This window comes from Kogia breviceps, chromosome 11, assembly GCF_026419965.1.
Source record: "Kogia breviceps isolate mKogBre1 chromosome 11, mKogBre1 haplotype 1, whole genome shotgun sequence".
Classification (NCBI taxonomy): Eukaryota; Metazoa; Chordata; class Mammalia; order Artiodactyla; family Physeteridae; genus Kogia; species Kogia breviceps.
Window position 1 is genome coordinate 36266804 of NC_081320.1, and position 20111 is coordinate 36286914.

A 20111-nucleotide genomic window follows, 5' to 3' on the forward strand; every position below is an offset into this window, starting at 1 on the left:
ATATGATATGTTTACTAATAACATTTATTATATTATAATTACATTATTATTAAGGTAGTATTTTGTTTCAGATAGACAAAACAACCAGTGGAATAGGAAGCATCTTGAAATTAGATGCAAGAGCATAAGGGAATTGAGATTAAAGTAAAATTGACATTTTGGATCAGTAGCAAAACTATTCAACAAAAGTGGGAAAATATGGCTATCATTAACAAATTCTAGATGTAGCAACTAGTTAAAAGTAAAAATATAATGAAACTGTAAAAGTATCAGGAACCTGGGAGACTTGAAATAAATTATTCATGAGGAACACCTTTCTAAGATACAAAGAAAAAAGGATACATTTAATTATATAAGAATTAAAATTTTCCTCATGGCAAAATGCACTACAAAGGTCAGAAAACAAGCAAAAGAAATTGGGAAATATATTTAGAAATAGATATGCTTTCTTTACAACTTTTGGAAAGTTTTGCTAGATATAGGATACTTGGTTGACGGTTTCTTTCCTTCAACACTTCAAGTACATTGAGCCATGCCATCTGGCCTCTGAGGCTCTTGATGAGAAATCTGCTCATGACCTTCCCGGCAATTCTTCTCTCAGCTTCATAGACTTTCATAACGTACTTTATCGGGTCTTATGCAACAGAACATTTTGTATAGTATTGTGAAGTCAGTTAAGTTGTAACATTATTTTGAGACCAGAATTTAAGGAAAAGGAATTGAATATTTCAAGTGTAGACATTACGAGGTCTTTAAAATTATTACACATTTTCAAACTAGAAATAAAAAGGCCACTGAAGTATCCTACAGATTTTAATTTATAACAAAGTGAATACCAATATCTAATAACACAAGTAAAGAAAAATTTCTTTGGGATCCTTTTTCCTAAGTGTAAAGGGGCCTTGAACTCAAAAAGTGAGAAAACCACTGTGGCTTATCCCCAGCTTTGATGGGTCCATTTCTTGCTCTGACCACACAGTGCACCACTGTTATGAACTTCACAGAAGCCCTATAGGAGCCCAGCTGGGACCAGGTTTTTGGTCCTTAGAGCCCAGGAAGCTGCTTTTGGTGACCTGACGGCCTTGGACCCACAGTTACCTTGTTTTTTCCTTGTTTCTGCCATTTTGTTGATTTTTTTTCCTCTTTACTCCTTTTTATTTTTCTCTCTTCTTTGCCTTTTTCTCATTTTTCTTTATTTTTCTCTCTGTATTATTTCTTAAGAGTTTTAAATTTTTTCTTCTCAATTTTTTGGTGTTTCTTTTCCATTTCTTCTGCTTTGCTTTCTTCCTTTCTTCTTTTTCTCATTTTTATCTTAATTTTAGTTAGTATTGCTAGATTAGTACAGTTCGCATAGTCAGTATTGTTGGTATAGTTAGCATAGTTGGTATAGTTAATACTTTATTAGCATAGTTAGTGTAGTTAGTAGTAGTTAGCGCTGTTGGCACAGTTAGCATAGTTAGCGTTGTTAGTTAGGATAGTTAGCATTGCTAGTTAGTGCTGTCAGTCAGTGTAGTTAGGTCACAAGTATGCAGGGCCTCACAGCCAACTGTGCTGACAAGGAGGCTCATATTGATGATTATGAGATCCTCCACACCATTGGCGAAGGCAGCTTTGCTAAAGTGAAGCTGGCCCGGCACATTCTGACCGGGAGACAGGTGGCTGTAAAGGTCATTAAAAAGAGGCGTCGGAGCTTCTCAACTTTCCAGCAGCGACTTTTCCGGGAAGTGCACAGTATGAAGGCTCTGAATCACCCCAATATTGTAAAACTGCTGGGGGTGATTGACACGGAGGAGACAATGTTCTTAATAATGGAGTACCTCAGTGGTGGGGACATGTACACCTACTTGAACATACATGGCCGTATGACAGAGGCACAGGCCCGAGGCCCGTTCCAGCAGCTGGTCTCTGCTCTGCAACACTGCCACCAGAGGGGCATCGTGCACCGGGACCTGAAGCCACCGAACCTCCTCTTTGATGCCAACATGAATATAAAACTCACAGACTTTGGCTTCAGCAACAAGTGTGATGACAGCAGGAAACTGGACACGTTCTGCGGCACAGTCGCGTATGCTGCCCCGGAACTCTTGCTGGGGCAGAGGTACAGTGGCCCTGCGGCGGACGTGTGGAGCCTGGGAGTAGTGTTCTACAACATGGTAACTGGGTCCAGTCCCTTTGTGGGAAAAGACGTGCAGGAGCTGCGGAAGCAAATCTTAAAAGGGCAATATCCCATTCCAAATTACCTGTCTGTGGAGATAAGGAGTTTATTACAAAAAATGATCTCCCTCAAGCCCAGTGACAGAGGCACCTTACCTGACCTCATGAAGCACCCATGGGTGAATATGGGCCAGAAGAAGCCACTCCAGCCACCCTGTGAAGAGGACCTGGAGGTGACAGTGAGGAGGATTCTGGACTCGATGTGGGACGAGATCCAGGACGGAGGAGAAGGCAGTGTGAGCTCCAAGAAACCAATGGTGGGGTCCTCCATCATAGCTGCAGGGCCCTTCTCCTCCGGGGACCTCAGTGGCAATGAACTCGAGCCTTTTCCAAGCCCTGAGTTGTCCACCCTGGAAACCAGGCGGCTCCACCAGGAAGAAAATATGCAAGAGCAGGAAGACCAGCAGGCAGGGCAGAAGACCAGTGAGCCTGCCTGTCCCCCACCCAGCCTGGACTCAAGGACTGCCACCCCCAGCCCAGCCCACCAGTGTGGCCCTGGAGCATACCCCTGCACCAGCAGCAGGACTGGAGCCCCAGCGGGAACCAGCTGCCCCCTGCATGTGTCCAACACTGGAAGGTCCTCCCACGCTGCACAGCCTGAGAGTATGTCCTCATCCATTCCCTTTGGCCACAGCCAGAAAAAGCAAGGGGTGGCTGGGACAGTCTGGAACTTTTTAAAAAGGCATCTTGGTGGTTGTTGCCAGCTGCCCAGCAAGAGGCGTCGTAATAAAGTGAGCCCATCTGAACCCCATGGGTGACCGAGGCAGGAAGGTCAGGCCGCCGCGCTCCCTGGGACCCGGTCCAGTGGAAGGTGACTGTGTTCTCTGCACGGCTTTCAGAAGCATCGTATCCAAGACCCTGGCCAGCTCAGAGGATGGTCCAGAGCAGCCAGGGCGACTGAGAGGCCACGGTGGCTGCAGGTCCGCCCCTCAACCCTCACCTGGGTGAAACTTCAGAGACTGGAGTGTCATTCCTGTGGCACGTCTCCCCTCCCCCAGTCTTCTGTCTTCCATGTTGGTGGGGGAGGGGGCGGATAGTTCTTGTTCCAAGAACTCCTTGGTTCTTCCAATTCTAGTTAATAAACTTGATGCTCCAGAAGGATGTATCACACTCTGCTTTGCGTCTTCCCTGCACAGAATTGGGGCTGTGCATTTTCCAGTTAGACAAGTGTGTAACCATGTAGTGCTTGGAGTTAATCAGAACAACTAAAGGGAAAAATGACCTAAGAGAATTAGCACAATGACTCCCAACAGCAACAACTGCTGCCCTGCAGGGCAGAAATGCAGAAAGTGTGAAATACCTTCCTGCACTAACATTACCGAACATTTTCAGAAGGGCCGAGGGGAACTTTTGGTCCCTGCAGCCTGTGTTAATGACAACAGAGAGGCCCCTGAGAGGATAAGAAGGTCCCGTGAACCAGCCTGTGCGCGGTGTGGTAAGGTCCCTGTGCAGCTGAGTTTCATGACTGTCACGCAGCAGTTGGGCTCTCCTCTTCCCCCGTGCGGAGGGGCCCTGATGCATGGGTGTATTTTATTTTTTTGATGTGCACCATTTTAAAAGTCTTGTTACAATATTCCTTCTGTTTTATGTTTTGGTATTTTTGGCCGCGAGGCATGTGGGATCTTGGTCCCTGACAAGGGATCCAACCCGCACCCCCTGCACTGGAAGGCGAAGTCTTCACCACTGGACTGCCAGGGAAGTCTCTTTTTAAATTTCATTGTTTTGATGCATGGGTTTGACCACGGGGACTGGATGATTATACTAGATGATCATACTTTCAAAACACTGGATTGGTCAGCGTTCCCTGGTTCCCTGGTTCAATAAGCCCTTGAACACACGGGTGACTGGGCAGGGTCTTCTTCCCAGAGGCCTCTCTCTGGGGGCACATGCTCTCGGAGGCATCACCTGCACAGTCCCATTGGCTCTCGTGTGCTTACAGGTCACTTGCCGACGGCGGAATCCTTCACTGCAAGACACAGAGCACTCTGACCACGTGCCCGTGAACCACCTAAACAAAAAAGTACAGGAGCTTAGTAAAGACAGGTAGGACAGATCCTACAGGAAGTGCCTTCCAAAGGAAAAATCGATCCTAACATGATGACTGTTTCAGGGCCCTCACACGTCTCTCTGGGAATGGGCAGCAGCACAGATAACTCCCAGCCATATGCTCAGAGTTGCTTTTACTCAGAGAAGCAACAGAATCACCACATGGAGACAGCCAAAAGAGGGGCGGGATAGAGCCGTCTTCAAGTATGTGAGGAGCCATGACTTGTGTGGCTTCATAGAGGAGAGCTAGGGCAAAATTAGGTGGAAACTTCAAAAAGGTGGGTTTCAACTCACTGAAACCAAAGGGAAGAAAATATTGCTAAAATCACCTATGTGCTCTTTGTGCTCTGAGACATTTGCATATTTTCTAATGTAATTGTCATCTTGTTCCCATTCTTACAATGAAGACACCGATGTCCACAGGGTTAAATAGCTATGGTCACATGACTAACATGCCAGCAAAGCTGGGACTGCTTCTAGATTTATCTCACCCTAAAGTTCATAATGATTAAAGGAGACTGAACTAGGAACTGGACACCTTGGAGATATTGAGTGCTCTGTCACTCAAGATGTTCGAGCTGCCACCAGGATGCTGCAGAGTAGGGGTTCCTAACCTGAGCCCCATGGTTCTCCAAGGGAACCATGGACTTGGATGGGAAAAGGATTACATCTTCATTGTCACTAAGCTCTAACGGCAATTGAGTATTGCCTTCAGCTGTAAAAATGCAGGCCACAACATATAGTAGGAGTAGCAGCAATACCTGTGATTTTGTTACCAATAGAAATCATAGCTGTTTTCACATGACATGAAAATTGTGGTAGGCATCCAAAACAGCAATTACATTCATCACCATTTCAAAATCAATGGTACTAGTAGATCCTATTATTTAGTGTGTTAATAGAGAAGCAAATTTACTACTACATCACATTTAAAACTCCTTCAGTAACTGTATTTCAATATAATTAATTGGCTTCCTTTGTAATCAAGTATATTTTATTTTATAGATTTAAAACCCTTGTTTGAGAAGGGAGCCATAGGCTTCTCTAGACTACGGAGGGCTCCGTGGCACTGAAATGTGAAGGACCCCTGATGGAGAGGGATCTAGGGTTAGATGATCTCTACTGTTTCTTCTAGGTATGAAAGTGTATGACTCTGTTTTTTCTAGGAGTGGCTAAAGGCTTGAGAGTACTTAATAAATAAGGATAAACTTCCCAATGTGAATTCTCACTTTGTGAGAATCAAGAATTGACATAAACCAGTTTTCTTGGATCAAATCCCTCCTAGTTATTCTAGCATCCGTTTGCTGCTTCCTGAGGGACAGATGACTCTTGCACAAGCTCTTCCTTTGAAGGATAGGAAGAGCTCATGCCAGAGTCAAGGTGCCTGCAGCACTGGAAGACAGGTCAAGGTGCCTACGGTACCCACGGCTCTTCTAAGAACGTGTTCCGAGGCATCTCCTTTGTTTCACCGTGTGACCATGCCTCCCACTTCTCCTCCAAGGCACAGATCATGGATCCGGGGTGGGCATTTGCACAGAGCAGTGAGCTGGACAACATTATGTACACCTCCGATTCCTCCTCAGTAAAATGAGGTTGATAATAGTGTCTGCCTCACAGGTTTGTGCTCAGTAAGTGCTACTACTGTTTGGTTTTTGTCTTGGTTTGTTTTTTTCTTTGTTTTTACTGTGAATTTTGCCACTGTGAGCTAAAATATTGCCTACCATATCAGTAAACAAAGGATGTTGCAGCCATCAAGCCATCACATGGCTGCCCTGACGGTGCACCACCCGGAGGAGACTCAGGATGAGACAGCACAGGACACTGGCCCCAGGCAGTGGAGGTGCACATCAAAGGAATGATTTCAGTGAGCCCAGACTCTTGCTTCTTCCCCTACAGACAAAGGCGCTAAATTCCTTAACTTGAGATAGCTGGTTTTCTTTAATTAACAGTAATCTTTTCATGTTCCAACTACCTGGTCTTTTGTTGCAAAATCTCCTATATATCGTGGCTCCCCAATCCGCTCCTTGCCACTTCAGAACAGTTTCTCAACATTATCTGGGATGCTATGTCCCAAGCTTGAAGTGCTCAGAATGTCTGTCGAATAAAACATACCTCTCCACTTTTAGGTTGTGTGTTATTTTCAGTTGACAGCATCATTGGTCAATTATCTGCTAGGGACTATGCTATTCAATCATTCATTCATTCATTTAACAAATATTTTTAGAGTGTGCAATGGGGCAATCAGTGTGCTGAGTGCTGGGGATAACTTGTTAATAAGCACACCAACTGTGGATTTGCTCTCCTGGAACTGATGGTCCAGTACGTGGGCAAGACAGGCAGATTGTGGTAAGAGCTGTGCAGAAGAATGACACGGAAATAGAAAAACATATAGCACAGGGGTCTGGTTTAGTTTGGGGCCTAGGTGGTTTCCCTGAAAATAGATGAATAGGAATAACTAAGTGCAAAGAGAGGAAGCAGTATGTGCAAAGGCCACGAGTCAGGAGACAGAACGGTATATCAAACCGACGAAAAAGACTATTGTGGATGGAGATCCAATAACCAGGCTGGGGGCTTCCCTGGTGGCGCAGTGGTTGAGAATCCGCCTGCCGATGCAGGGGACACGGGTTCGTGCCCCGGTCTGGGAAGATCCCACATGCCGCGGAGCGGCTGGGCCCGTGAGCCATGGCCGCTGAGCCTGCGCGTCCGGAGCTTGTGCTCCTCAAAGGGAGAGGCCACAACAGTGAGAGGCCCGCGTACCGCAAAAAAAAAAAAAAAAAAAAAAAAAAAAACCAGGCTGGGAGACACAGCAATGAGGCAGAAAGGCAGCCTGAGACCCAAGCACGGAGGGACTTTTATTCTTTCACTCATGTATTCGGTGAGGCAGCAAATAGGTACTGGGCATTTACTTACCATGTGCAAGGCATTATTTTAGACATTGGGGGACAAAATGAATAAGATAGACACAGTCCCTATGCCAGGAATTTTGACCTTTGTCTTAAGAAGAAAGGGAAGGCATGGAAGGTTTTTTTTTAACATCTGTATTGGAGTATAACTACTTTACAATGGTGTGTTAGTTTCCACTTTATAACAAGTGAATCAGCCATATGTCCACATATATCCCCATATCTCCTCCCTCTTGCGTCTCCCTCCCACCCTCCTATCCCACGGCTTTAGGTGGTCACAAAGCAGCGAGCTGATCTCCCTGTGCTATGCGGCTGCTTCTTACAATTGGTAGTGTATATATGTCCATGCCACTCTCTCACTTCGTCCCAGGTTACCCTTCACCCTCCCCGTGTCAAGTCCATTCTCTAAGTCTGCGTCTTTATTCCCGTCCTGCCCCTAGGTTCTTCAGATTTTTTTTCTCAGATTCCATAAATATGTGTTAGCATAAGGTATTTGTTTTTCTTTGTGACTTACTTCACTCTGTATGACAGACGTCAGGTCCATCCACCTCACTACAAATAACTCGATTTCGTTTCTTTTTATAGCTGAGTAATATGCCATTGTATATATGTGCCACATCTTAGGTTGCTTCCATGTCCTGGCTATTGTAAAGAGAGCTGCAATGAACACTGTGGTACAGGACTCTTTCTGAATTACGGTTTTCTCAGGGTATACGCCCAGTAATTGGATTGCTGGATCGCATGGTAGTTCTATTTTTACTTTTTTAAGGAAACCCCATACTGTTCTCCATAGTGGCTGTATGTATTCACATTCCCACCAACAGTGCAAGAGGGCTCTCTTTTCAACAGAGGAGCATCGTGATGAGTTTGTGTTTTCTTTAAGTTTTTTGTTGTTGTTGATCTGAACCATTTTTAAAGTTTTTATTGAATTTCTTACAATATTGCTTCAGTTTTATGTTTTGGTTTTTTGGCCTCGAGGCATGTGGGACCTTAGCTCCCCAACCAGGGATCGAACCCCACAGGCCCTGCAATGGAAGGCAAAGTCTTAACCACTGGACTGCCAGGGAAGTCCCATGAGTTTGTGTTTTCAAAGATGGTTCTGCTTATAGACTGGACAAAGCACTCTAGAGAGGAGATAAAACTCAGGAGGCTCCTAGAGTGGTCCTAGTGAGGAATGATGATGGCTTGGACTCCATTGGTAACAGTGGGAAATTGACAAGAAAGGATGGAAGTGAGAGGAAGGGGGGAGTTTAGGATGCTGTCAATGTGATCTGGAACACTGGGGACGGATCAGATTTGGTGGAGATCATGAGTTTGACTTTGGACATTTTTAAAACCATTGATTTGTGTTGTCTGTGACACAGAAAGGTTAGTAATGCTTTTACCCCTGGGGGTAGAGTCTAAGGAACTGTGCTTTTAACTTGTGCCTCTCATGATCTGGCCTACTGCCTTATCTGCGGGGTAAACCCATGAAATGAGCTTCACTGTGCTCTTAAGGTACACTGTGAGTACAAGAAACAGATTTGGGTAGCAATTAAGAACACAAGCTGTGAAATCAGACTATCTCAATTTGAATTCTGGCCCTTGTAACACTGAGGCCTAGGGGAGTTGTTCCAACTGTAAGATAGAAAATGAACGACATCAACCTCATAGGTGACTGTGAAGTGATCCACATAAAGCACTTAGCAGAGTGTCTTGTACGGTACATGCTAAACAAATCTTCCTGGTTGAGTTATTAAATCCAAATGACTGTGCATTTTAAAACAAGCCAAAACCTGATACCGATGAGATAAGAAGAGTGACTACACACACCTCGAGGGACAGTCCCGGATGTTACAGGGCTGGACCCAGCCATCGGCTCCTGGAGATGCTCACAGAAGGCCTCACTCACTTCCTGCCCATTGGCCATTACGCACTGGGGTCTCTGAACTCGGGCTCCCAAGTGGCCCCAAGTGGCAGAACAATGTGTCCAGCTACCAAGCTCCCAGAAAGTCTCTACGGAAAGGAAATGAATGTCACGACAGCCCCCTGGATGAGAAATGATGAGGGGCTGGAGACAACCTGGCCAAAGACCACTGCCAGCTGTTTTCTGGTTAGCTGCCTGTCTGGTGCTCTGAGTAGCACACTGAGAATAAGCCACCATACAGTGCAAGGGAGTCCTTTAAATCTCCTTTTCCTTCAATTAGCTTATTGTAATAACTGGTGGGAATGGCAGCCAGAATGGGGCCCTTGGACCACAGCCTGGGAGAGGGGCTACTGCGGACCAGCTGGATCTGCCAGAAAAATCTCAGAGAGAAGCCGGAGGTATCCTGTGCAGTGCGCTGGCTCCTCAGGACTCTCCAAGCAGAGTCAACAGGACAAGAGTGGAGGGTCTCTCAGGGGATGCCCTAATGGGTTCTATTTCTCCAAAGTGGATCAGGCCGAGAAATGAAAGATGTTTAGCAGGGAGTAGGGATTAAGCAGAAATGTTAAAGTTGCATTTCAATTCCATTCTTACTTTTCCATTAATTCTGAATCTAAACTTCAGATTAGTCCTGAAAATGAATACATCATTTGTCCTGGAGACATCTAGAAAGGTGAAAATGGGAGTTTCCTTTAGAAACGTTGAAGCTGACCCCCTCCAATAATTATAGCGTTTTTTTCTTTAATCCCCATTCTAAGCAGCCTTTCCCTTCCCCTTTGACACATGGTAAAAAGATAAGGTAGGACACGATGATGACACATTTGTGTATGATCACAGAAAGTGCCAGATTTCTCGTAATTATCACAATTGATAGCTACCAGCTGTGTCCACAGGCTCCCTCACAGAGGGACTGATTCCTTTAACTTAATTGTTTTCCCGGTTTTCCTTTTGATTTAGGAATTTTTGTCCTAAGTTGCAAACGGTATCATTTGCAAAGGAGAAGGGAATATATTTTTAGTTGCTCCCCCAGGATTACAGTTTATTCAAAACAAATTTTAAAAATAGCTAAGTTTATTAGGAATTTTCCAGGTGATAGGTGCTGAGTTAAACACTTTAACATCAATTTTTCATTTAATCCTTATGGCCATCTTGTGAATTAGATTAGTTTTACTTGCAGAGGTGGACACTTAAAAAAGCTAAGTGACTTTCCCAAGGTACTTCAACTGGATTGGAGCCCAGTGTGCCTGTCTCCAAATATAACTCTTTCTACTCTGTCATATTTCACAAAGACACCTTGACGATTCAAGGCAGGACACATGTGCATTTCTTTAAAAAAATGTGGTTTTTTACTGAGGTATATAATTCATATACAATAAAATGCTCAGCTATCAGGCATGTGGTTTTATGAGTTTTCACAATTGTATGCACTTATGTAACCGTGATCCAAAGCAAGGTATATAACATTTCATCACTCCCAAAGTTTCCTCCTGTCTCTTTTTTAATCAACTTCTCTCTCCTCCCAGGCAACTACTTCTTCATTTCCATTAATATACAACAGTGCTATCTGTTCTTGGTCTTCATACAATATGTACCCTTGTGGGGTTTTTTTGCGGTACGCGGGCCTCTCACTGTTGTGGCCTCTTCCGTTGCGGAGCACAGGCTCTGGACGCGCAGGCTCAGCGGCCATGGCTCACGGGCCTAGCCGCTCCGCGGCATGTGGGATCCTCCCAGACCGGGGCACGAACCCGTGTCCCCTGCATCGGCACTGCACCACCAGGGAAGCCACTGCGCCACCAGGGAAGCCCATCTGTTTGTCTTCTTTTGCTTAACATAATGTTTTTGAGATCCACCCATATTGTCGTGTATATCAGTCATTCATTCTTTTTATTTATTGCTGAATAATATTCCATTGTATGAATACACCCACAAAGTTACACCCTATTCTCACAAACATTTCTGATTTTCTTAACTCTACCTCACTCCCTTGACCTCCTAAAGAGCTTTGCAAGCTGGAAATACCTAGATTAGGTTCTTGTGACCAAGTACTGATACGTGTGGAAAAAAATATTTGTGAAAGAAGACAAATGAAAGAATCAATTCCACAGTTCTTAGCACATCTTCCCTCTATTAATATTTACCAAGTTAGCAATTGTTTTGCAACTAGAAAACCGATGTCTGCATTACCATAAATAATGATGCAGATTTGGGATATGAGCTCCGTGGGCTTCCTCAGGACTGATTTTTTTTTTTTTTTTAATGTTCAATATGGAAGGAAAAAGTTGAACCCCAGTAGGTTCAGGAGGAAGGGAAAAGCTGGCTGGACGCCTAGGAATAATTTTACTTATTGCAAAGTGCAAAACATGGAGGGTCTCTTAACTAAATCCTTTTCTTAGCACATGCTTTACCACCAGAAAATCTGCAAATTAATTCCAAATCCCAGACCCGAAGGTAGGAGTTCTCTTGTTGGCCCATTACTGTTGGTTCCAGTGTTGGATGCCTGGAGCATATGCTGTCTATGGTCCTTGGGAAATAGAAGTTTACTGCCTGACTGTTTGTTCTGAGAAAAAAAAAAGGAACACTTGTTTACCAATTAGAAGTTATCTAATTCTTGTTCCAGCTTGGGTGTTCTTAAAGACGACAATTCCTGGGGAATAATTCCTTTGCAATAGAATGCTCTGTCCCAGGACACTCAGGCTCACACAGATCTGGGAGCCATGTGTGGTGCTGGGTGTGCGGAGTGCCACGGGGGCTTAGTCAGAGTTATTAACTACGCTAACAGGTAGCATCTCTGCATGTTTTCAGGGTTTATAGCCTAACTAACAAGGTAGGAAAAAATACATTCACCAGAATTCCAAAAGGGAATGGAGGAAGCAGCTGGGGCTTATAGGGCTCTTCCCCTCCAGAGAGCTTTGGGAACAGAAGAAGGGGTGATGTTTTATAGGGGACCTATAAATGAAAATCATTGAAATGCTCCGGGGTGCCAGTGTTTCCTGCAGGCAAGCTTTACGTGCATCCAGTGCCCTGGTTTTTACCTCTGGTATCCTGTTTTTATTTTTATTTTTATTTTATATTGGAGTATAGTTGATTCACGATGTTGTGACAGTTTCGGGTGTACAGCAAAGTGATTCAGTTATACATACACGTGCATCTATTCTTTTTCAAATTCCTCTCCCATTTAGGTTATTAAAGAATACTGAGCAGAGTTCCCTGTGCTATACAGTAGGTCCTTGTGTGTTGTCTATTTTAAATATAGCAGTGTGTACATGTCAGTCCCAAACTCCCCATCTATCCCTCCCCCCAACCACGCTTTCCCCAGGCTAACCATAAGTTCATTCTCTAAATCTGTGACTCTGTTTCTGTTTTGTTAGTAAGTTCATTTGTATCTGGTACCCTGGTTTTTGTGGCTGCCACCCAAGGGATGCTCCTTGATCTGGTGGCTCTGTTGGCCAGGGCTGGAAGGGGTGGGTGTAGGGTTAGCAGTGGGATGGAGGGGTGGGAGGGTAGGGAGGAGGTGGGGGTGTTGGCTTCCATCCCTGGGTCCCACAGGACTGTGGCAATTAGAGAGGTAGTTCTTGGCAGGCTACCACCGCCAGGGCACCGCACAGACAACGGACTGAAACACACCCCCAGTCTTTCTATGAAGGAGGTCTCTTTGCTTGTCCTGGAGCTTTGGCCTGAGGGGCTGGCTTCAGGTCTGGCTCACATTTAGTGGCCTATGGAGCTGCTTTCAAGGAATGTAGGCTGTAGAATGTAGCGCCCCTTGGCGCTCTCCCTCTGCCTCGCACCAGCTCACCACTATCACCCAGAAAAGGAACTTACACAATCATTTGGGACCCTGATTTCAGCAGCTGCCACCCAGGGGACCCCTCCAAATCTTCTGACGCTGGTGAGCATCAGGGGTTACACTTACAGTCCCACAGGACTGTATATATCTACATACTTAAAGGAAAAACTGATCCTGAGGGTCAAGCTTGCAGTCAGCCTCAATCTAGGTTCTGAGAGCCTCCCGTTTGAGACACTGACAGGTCTTAGCACATCCTCAACTATGAGGAGTTATTAAATACATACAGTAAGTCCCCTGCATACAAACCTTCAAGATGCGAACTTTCAAAGATGCAAACGTGCGTTCGCATGTCCAATCACGTGTTAGTTCACGTGTCTAGAGTACATTGTCACATCACATGCATCTTGTACAAGTGGTTGTGCTTTTGTGTACTTTACTGTACAGTACTGTATAGAGGACAGTTGTACAGTATCTTTATTTCAAGCCCAGGATGTCTGGAAGCAAGCGTAAAAGCAGCAGTGATATAGCTGGTACTTTTCAAGGTAATGTACTGTAAGATTAAAAATGTTTTCTTTATTTTTTGTGTTTGTTTTTTATGTATTATTTGTGTGAAAAGTATGATAAACCTATTACAGTACAGTACTATAAAGCCCACTGTCTTAGTTGGGTACCTAGGCTAACTCTGTTGGACTTGACAACGAATTAAACTTACGAACGTGCTCTTGGAACAGAACTCGTTCATACGCAGGGGACTTAACTGTAGGAGGCTGCTTGGACAAGCACAAAGGTTAGAGAGACAACCAGGAGCTGAGGCAGAGCTGAATGACAAGGTTCATCTCCTGCATGAGGCTACTCCTTCAAAACTGGGAAAGGTTGTTGCTTCATCTCTATAGAAGCCAACACAGAGGCACAGAGTGGTTGAATGGATGAAAAACCAAGACCCATCCACATGCTGCCTACAAGAGACTCCCTTTAGATGTAAGGATACACACAGACTGAAAGTGAAGGGATGCAAAAAGATATCCCATGCAACTGGAAGTTAATAGCACGAGGAAAACTGTAAAATCACACAGATGTGGAGACTGAAAAACATGCCACTGAACAACCAATGGATCATCTTGCTTTTCTAGATTTTCTTGGGGACATAGCACATACGCTACCTAAGATTGACCTTCGTGATACAGTGGATGCTCTCGTGTGCTTCTTGAGTGCTAGTTCAATGCCTTTTTTTTTTTTTTTTCCTTAAGGAGACTTTCTCTCTCTCTAAAGTAAGAGTTGAGCTTCAGTCTGGGCCAGAGTGAGAGCAACAGCTAGTTTGTGGGTTTTTTTTTTTTTTTTTTTTTTCGGTACGCGGGCCTCTCACTGTTGTGGCCTCTCCCGTTGCGGAGCACAGGCTCCGGACGCGCAGGCGCACCGGCCATGGCTCACGGGCCCAGCCGCTCCGCGGCACGTGGGATCCTCCCGGACTGGGGCACGAACCCGCGTCCCCCGCATCGGCAGGCGGACTCTCAACCACTGCGCCACCAGGGAAGCCCTCAATGCCATTTTTACCGCCTAACCTCAGCATTCTGACTCAGAGCTCTAATGAGCAGAAATTCCCCCTGGCCCCATCTAGATAGATCCCAACCAGCATCTCTGCTCCCAGTGCTGACTATACTTGGTATCTCTTTTACACATTTTATTTTTATTTCAAAGGGTAACATTAGGAAGAGCGAATCAGGTCTCTCTCTTTTCTGCCTACAGACCACACAAGTAAATCTGCAGTTTCCTGAAAGCCTCAGACCATACTGCTCAAAAATGTCAAGAGTAAAGATGAGAGACTAGGTTAAATTTATCTTGGGATTCCTTTCAGCTGAAAGATATGTGTGAGATAAATCCATCCGTTCAACCATCCACCCACTTGTCACTTTATATATTTATTCAACTCACTTTTATTATGTACCTCCTATGACCATCACTCTTCTTGAGCATTATTACTTCATTAATCTCTCACCTTCCAGTAGATCATGAGGATAGCGCCTAGCAAAGAGTAGACAAATGAGTATTTGCTGAATGCATAAATGAGTGAACTAGGGAATGGATCTACTAGAAGAAAATTATATCCCAAAGATATGTCAGCATGACTTCCTGGTTATTCACGCCAGTGTTCTCTTCCAAATGGCAAAGATAAAATGCCGACTCTATTATTAAAAATCTTCATAAATTCAGATGCTATTATTTTGGAATCTGTGGTAATTTAGAAAAGGGCGGTATTAGCTAGGAGGAAAAAAACCTCCATAAATATTTTGAGGCAAAAAATGTGAAACATTTCAGAAATCCCTTCAAACACTTAACTAGCCTCTGTATATGTGAGTTTAAATTGTTATTTATTAATTAAAGGGATTCCTTTAAGACCTCTGCTAAGTCATTCGCTCTTGAGTAACTGAACTTTTTTTTCTTTTTTTTTTTTCCTTCTGCGGTACGTGGGCCTCTGTTGTGGTCTCTCCCGTTGCAGAGCACAGGCTCCGGACGTGCAGGCTCAGTGGCCATGGCCCACGGGCCCAGTACTTCCGCGGCATGTGGGATCTTCTTGGACCGGGACACGAACCCGTGTCCCCAGCATTGGCAGGCGGGCTCTCAACCACTGCGCCACCAGGGAAGCCCTGAACATTTTTTAAAGCAACGCTAAATTTGAAAATGTTTTACAATTTAAGGATATTCAGATTCACCTCCTGCAACGAGTCCCAATTAAGGGAGTTTTCTCAAGTTATAAAACCTCTTACAGTGAGAGACCCTGAAGCACTTCACATGTATTGGCTTATTCATTATGCCTTTATCATAAGAAGCATGCAAGCAACAGTGGTGTCAATTCTAGATTGAAAAGAGGTGTACTAAAGCCCTTCAGCCAGGTAAAACAAGCCACGTGGGGTCCTCGGGGAAGAGAACTCCAGGCAGAAAGAATAGCTCACGCTTCAGCCCTGAAGCAGGGCTCTTACCATGGGGTCCCTGAACCTCATGTAGGTCCACAGACGGAATTCAGGGGTTTGTGACCTTTCCACTTCAGCTGAGATTTAGCATTTCCATCAACTAGGAACATAAGCAACAAACCAAGGTAGCAGTACCTTGGACAAAAATATCTGGAAATCACAGATATTTTCATATCATGTTATAATTCTTACAGATATCTCACAATATCTTTTATAACATCACTACTTCAAAACCATGGTATTTATTGGATGAATGTTAACTTTTCAATTGAATGCATTAGTAAAGAAACATATTATTAGATTGCATACTTGCTTTATTACTATTGTGTTATGGGTATTTTGATTATAATTGGTTTTCTTTGTAATATATAGTCTGCATCTGAAAACACTGTTCTGAGAAGCAGTCCCCTAGGCTTCATCAGACTAGACTTCAGGGCATGTTTCTCTTATTTTGGAAAAAGATAAAAGAACACTGTGGCTGCAGGGATGTGAGCAAGGTCAGAGAAATGGCAGGTCGGGTGGGGGCTCAGATCACAGAAAGTCTTATAGGTCATTGTAAGTCTCTTTTTATTCTAAAGGCTTTGAAGAGTTGTGTGTTCTGACTCTTGATTTTAAAGGATTACTCTGACTGCTACGTTGAGAGTAGATTGTAGGGGGCAAGGGCAGAGAGGGAGACCAGTGAGGAGGCTGTGATTACAATCCAGCCTAGTGGTGATGGTGGGTTGGAGCAGCTTGGTAGCAACTGAAGTGGTAAGAAATGTTCAGATTCTGGATATATTTTGAAGGTGGATATATTTTGAAGGATTTCTCTGGGGAATGGGGGATTGATGGATAGAGGGCTATGTCAGAGAGAAATGTAGGTCATATATGATGTCAGGGCTTCCCTGGTGGCGCAGTGGTTAAGAGCTCGCCTGCTGATGCAGGAGACACGGGTTCGTGCCCCGGTCTGGGAAGATCCCACATGCCGCGAAGCGGCTGGGCCCATGAGCCATGGCCGTTGAGCCTGCGCGTCCAGAGCCTGTGCTCCGCAATGGGAGAGGCCACAACAGGGAGAGGACTGCGTACTGCAAAAAAAAAAAAAAAAAAAAAAAAAAAAAGATGTCAAAATTTTAGGCTCAGGCAACTGAAATAAAGGCACTGCCATTCTCTGAGAGTCAGAGAAAAACTCCATGAAGAAGCAATTTTGGGAGCAAAACTCACATTCAGTATTGGATAAGTTAGGTTTGAAACATCTGATATTCACTGGGAGATGCTGAACAGGCACTTGGATCTGTTCACCTAGAGCTTAGAGGAAAGGTTGGGGTTGGAAATACAAATCAAGGAGTTGTCAGTATACAGATGACATTTGAATCCTTGAGCATGAATGAGATTGATGAGAAAATGAGTACAGCTGGAGAGGAGAAAATGTCTGAGCACTAGTCCTGAGGTACCTTAACTTAGAGATCAGAGATGTGAGGCTAAGTCAGCAGAGGAGGCTAAAAAGGAACAGGTGATACGGTGGGCATAGAACCAGGACTGTGGTTTCCCAGAAGCTGAGGAGAAAATATTTCAAGAAGGAGGGAATAGCAACTGTCAAATGTAATCAGTGTCAAAGGGCCAAGCAAAAGTTCTGAGGATTGACCACTGAATTGGCAATGCACAGACTTACATGGTGGGCCTGTTGGTAACCTTGACGACAGCTCTGAAGGCTGAGTGGTGCAGATAAACTTGGCTGGAGTGAGCTCACGGGAGGATGAAATTGGAGACTGTACAAACTACTCTTGAGGCGTTTTGCTATGATGGAAATCGAGGAATGAGGCAGGGGGAGAGTGGAGTCAAGATCAGGTTATCTAAAGGTGGCTTCACCCACCTGGAATTTGCAAAATCTTTCTGTTAGCCCTGCTCCTACCCTGGCCTTCCTTTCACTCTTTGATTCCCTACCATCTATTTTCAACATGGTAGCCAGAGTGTTTCTCCTAAAACGTAAGTCAGATCATGCCATCCCTCCAATGGCTTCCATCTCATTCAGAATAAAAAACAAAGTGCTTAGGGCTTCCCTGGTGGCACAGTGGTTGAGAGTCCTCCTGCTGATGCAGGGGACGTGGGTTTGTGCCCCGGTCCTGGAAGATCCCACATGCCATGGAGCGGCTGGGCCCGTGAGCCATGGCCGCTGAGCCTGCACGTCTGGAGCCTGTGCTCCGCAACGGGACAGGCCACAACAGTGAGAGGCCCGCGTACCACAAAACAAAACAAAACAACAAAGTGCTTATGATGGCTTATATGGCGCTACGTGATCTGCCTTTACCATCTCAAAGAAAACGGAAAAAAAAAGTTCTGAGAGCCAGAGAAAGACAGATTCTTGATGAAATCATTTATGTTCCTGAATCCAGATGTGTCCAAAGTTAGCTGCACCCTAGGACTTTTCAGTTTCCAGAGCCAGTAACTTCTCTATTTTTCTTGAGCCAGTTCGAGGTGGGTCTCTGACACTTGTAACCATGGGCGTCTGGACTAAAAACATAGGTATGAAAACAACCCAGATGGCCAAATGGCCACAGCAGCACGCACTTCTGGGAACAAACTGGCATCATCGTGTTCCAAAAGAAAATGTCCGAGATAAGAAGTTTGCAATGAGGAGGGTGAGAATATGTCCCAACCTCTTCCTCCTCACTCTACACAACTAACCTGGCCAAGTTCATCAGCTTTTAAGAACACAGTGATAATTCCTATGCTGACAATGGCCACATCTGCGTGTCCAAGCTGAATCTGTCCCTCGAGTTCAACACCAACTGGACGTCTCCCATCTGCGAGTCCCAAAGGTGCCTCAAATGCTGTAAGTCCCACAGCAAATTCGTTCTCCCTCTCCTCTTACCTCCCCGTAGGCTTGTTCCGCCTCATCATTTTGGCACCGCATCTATCCAACCTCCCCACCTCGGAGCCTCAGAGCTACGCTCGGATCTCGCCTCCATATCCTCCATGTTTCATTTGCCACCAAGTTAGAAAAAAAGTCACTTCTAACTTAGGATGTTCCTGGATCATCTCCTCTTCTCCATTCTCATGGTCAGTGCTGTGGCTCAGGGCCAGAGTTCCTGCCTTAGTTACTGAAACAACCTCTTAGCTGGATTCCCTACTTCCCACAATTCTTTATTTAAAATTTTTATTGGAGTATAGTTGATTTACAATGTTCTGTTAGTTTCAGGTGTACAGCAAAGTGAAACAGTTATACATATACGTATATCCACTCTTCTTTAGATTCTTTTCCCAAATAGGTCATTACAGAGTAGTGAGTACCTCCTAGACCATTGGTGAGAGTGTAAATTGGGACAACCATTATGGAGAACAGTATGGAGGTTCCTTAAAAAACTAATTACAGAACTACAGTATGATCCAGCAATCCCACTCCTGGGCCAACAATTCTTCACGCAAAGTCAGAGGGAGCCAAGTGCTGAGCCCTGACTGCCTTCAGAAGCTTGTGGCCCTGGCATTGTCAGTTCCACAACCCTTAGCTCCAGCCACACTCCTAGGCTGACTTTCCAATCCTCCTGCCGGGTCTCTCCTTGCACAGACCTCAGACTGTAGCCAATTCCATGTCCTGCAGCAAGCCTGCCCTTGCATGCCAGCTGTCCTCACTCATGCTCTTCACTCTGGAATGTTCCTACCTTTTCATCTTCATGGGCCTGGTCACACCTCCTGGGACCTCCCACACGGAGCTGCTTGTCTACTCCTCCCAGTTCCTACAGTGTTTTATTCGTGCGGACACTATTGCATTGACAACGTTATGTCATGGTCAGTATCGCGTCATTCTGGGAGCTCCTTGCTGTCAGCTGAGCATGTAGGAGGTGCTCGGAAGAGTGTATCGAATTGAAAGCGTTCGGGCTCTTCTTGGAGACGGCCATTCTGACCGGTGTGACGTGATACCTCATTGTAGTTTTGATTTGCATTTCTCTAATAATTAGTGATGTCGAGCAAAATTGGGTCATTTGTAGACATGTGGGTGGACCTAGAGTCTGTCATACAGGGTGAAGTAAGTCAGAAAGAGAAAAACAAATATCGTATATTAACGTATATTAATGTATTAATATACATTAATATATATATTAATATATATAATATATATTTAATATACATTAATATACATACATATTAATGTATGTGGAATCTAGAAAAATGGTACTGATGAAGTTATTTGTAGGGCAGGAATAGAGATGCAGACATAGAGAACGGACATGTGGACATGAGGGGGGAAGGGGAGGGGGAGATGAATTAGGAGATTAGGACTGACATATATACACTACCATGTGCAAAACAGATAGCTAGTG

The 20111-nt window shown here is 44.7% G+C and overlaps 1 pseudogene; it reads left to right on the forward strand.

The window, feature by feature from the left end:
- Positions 1 to 984: 984 nt before the first annotated feature.
- Positions 985 to 3315, forward strand: LOC131765447 (serine/threonine-protein kinase MARK2 pseudogene; annotated as a pseudogene).
- The last annotated feature ends 16796 nt before the right edge of the window (positions 3316 to 20111 follow it).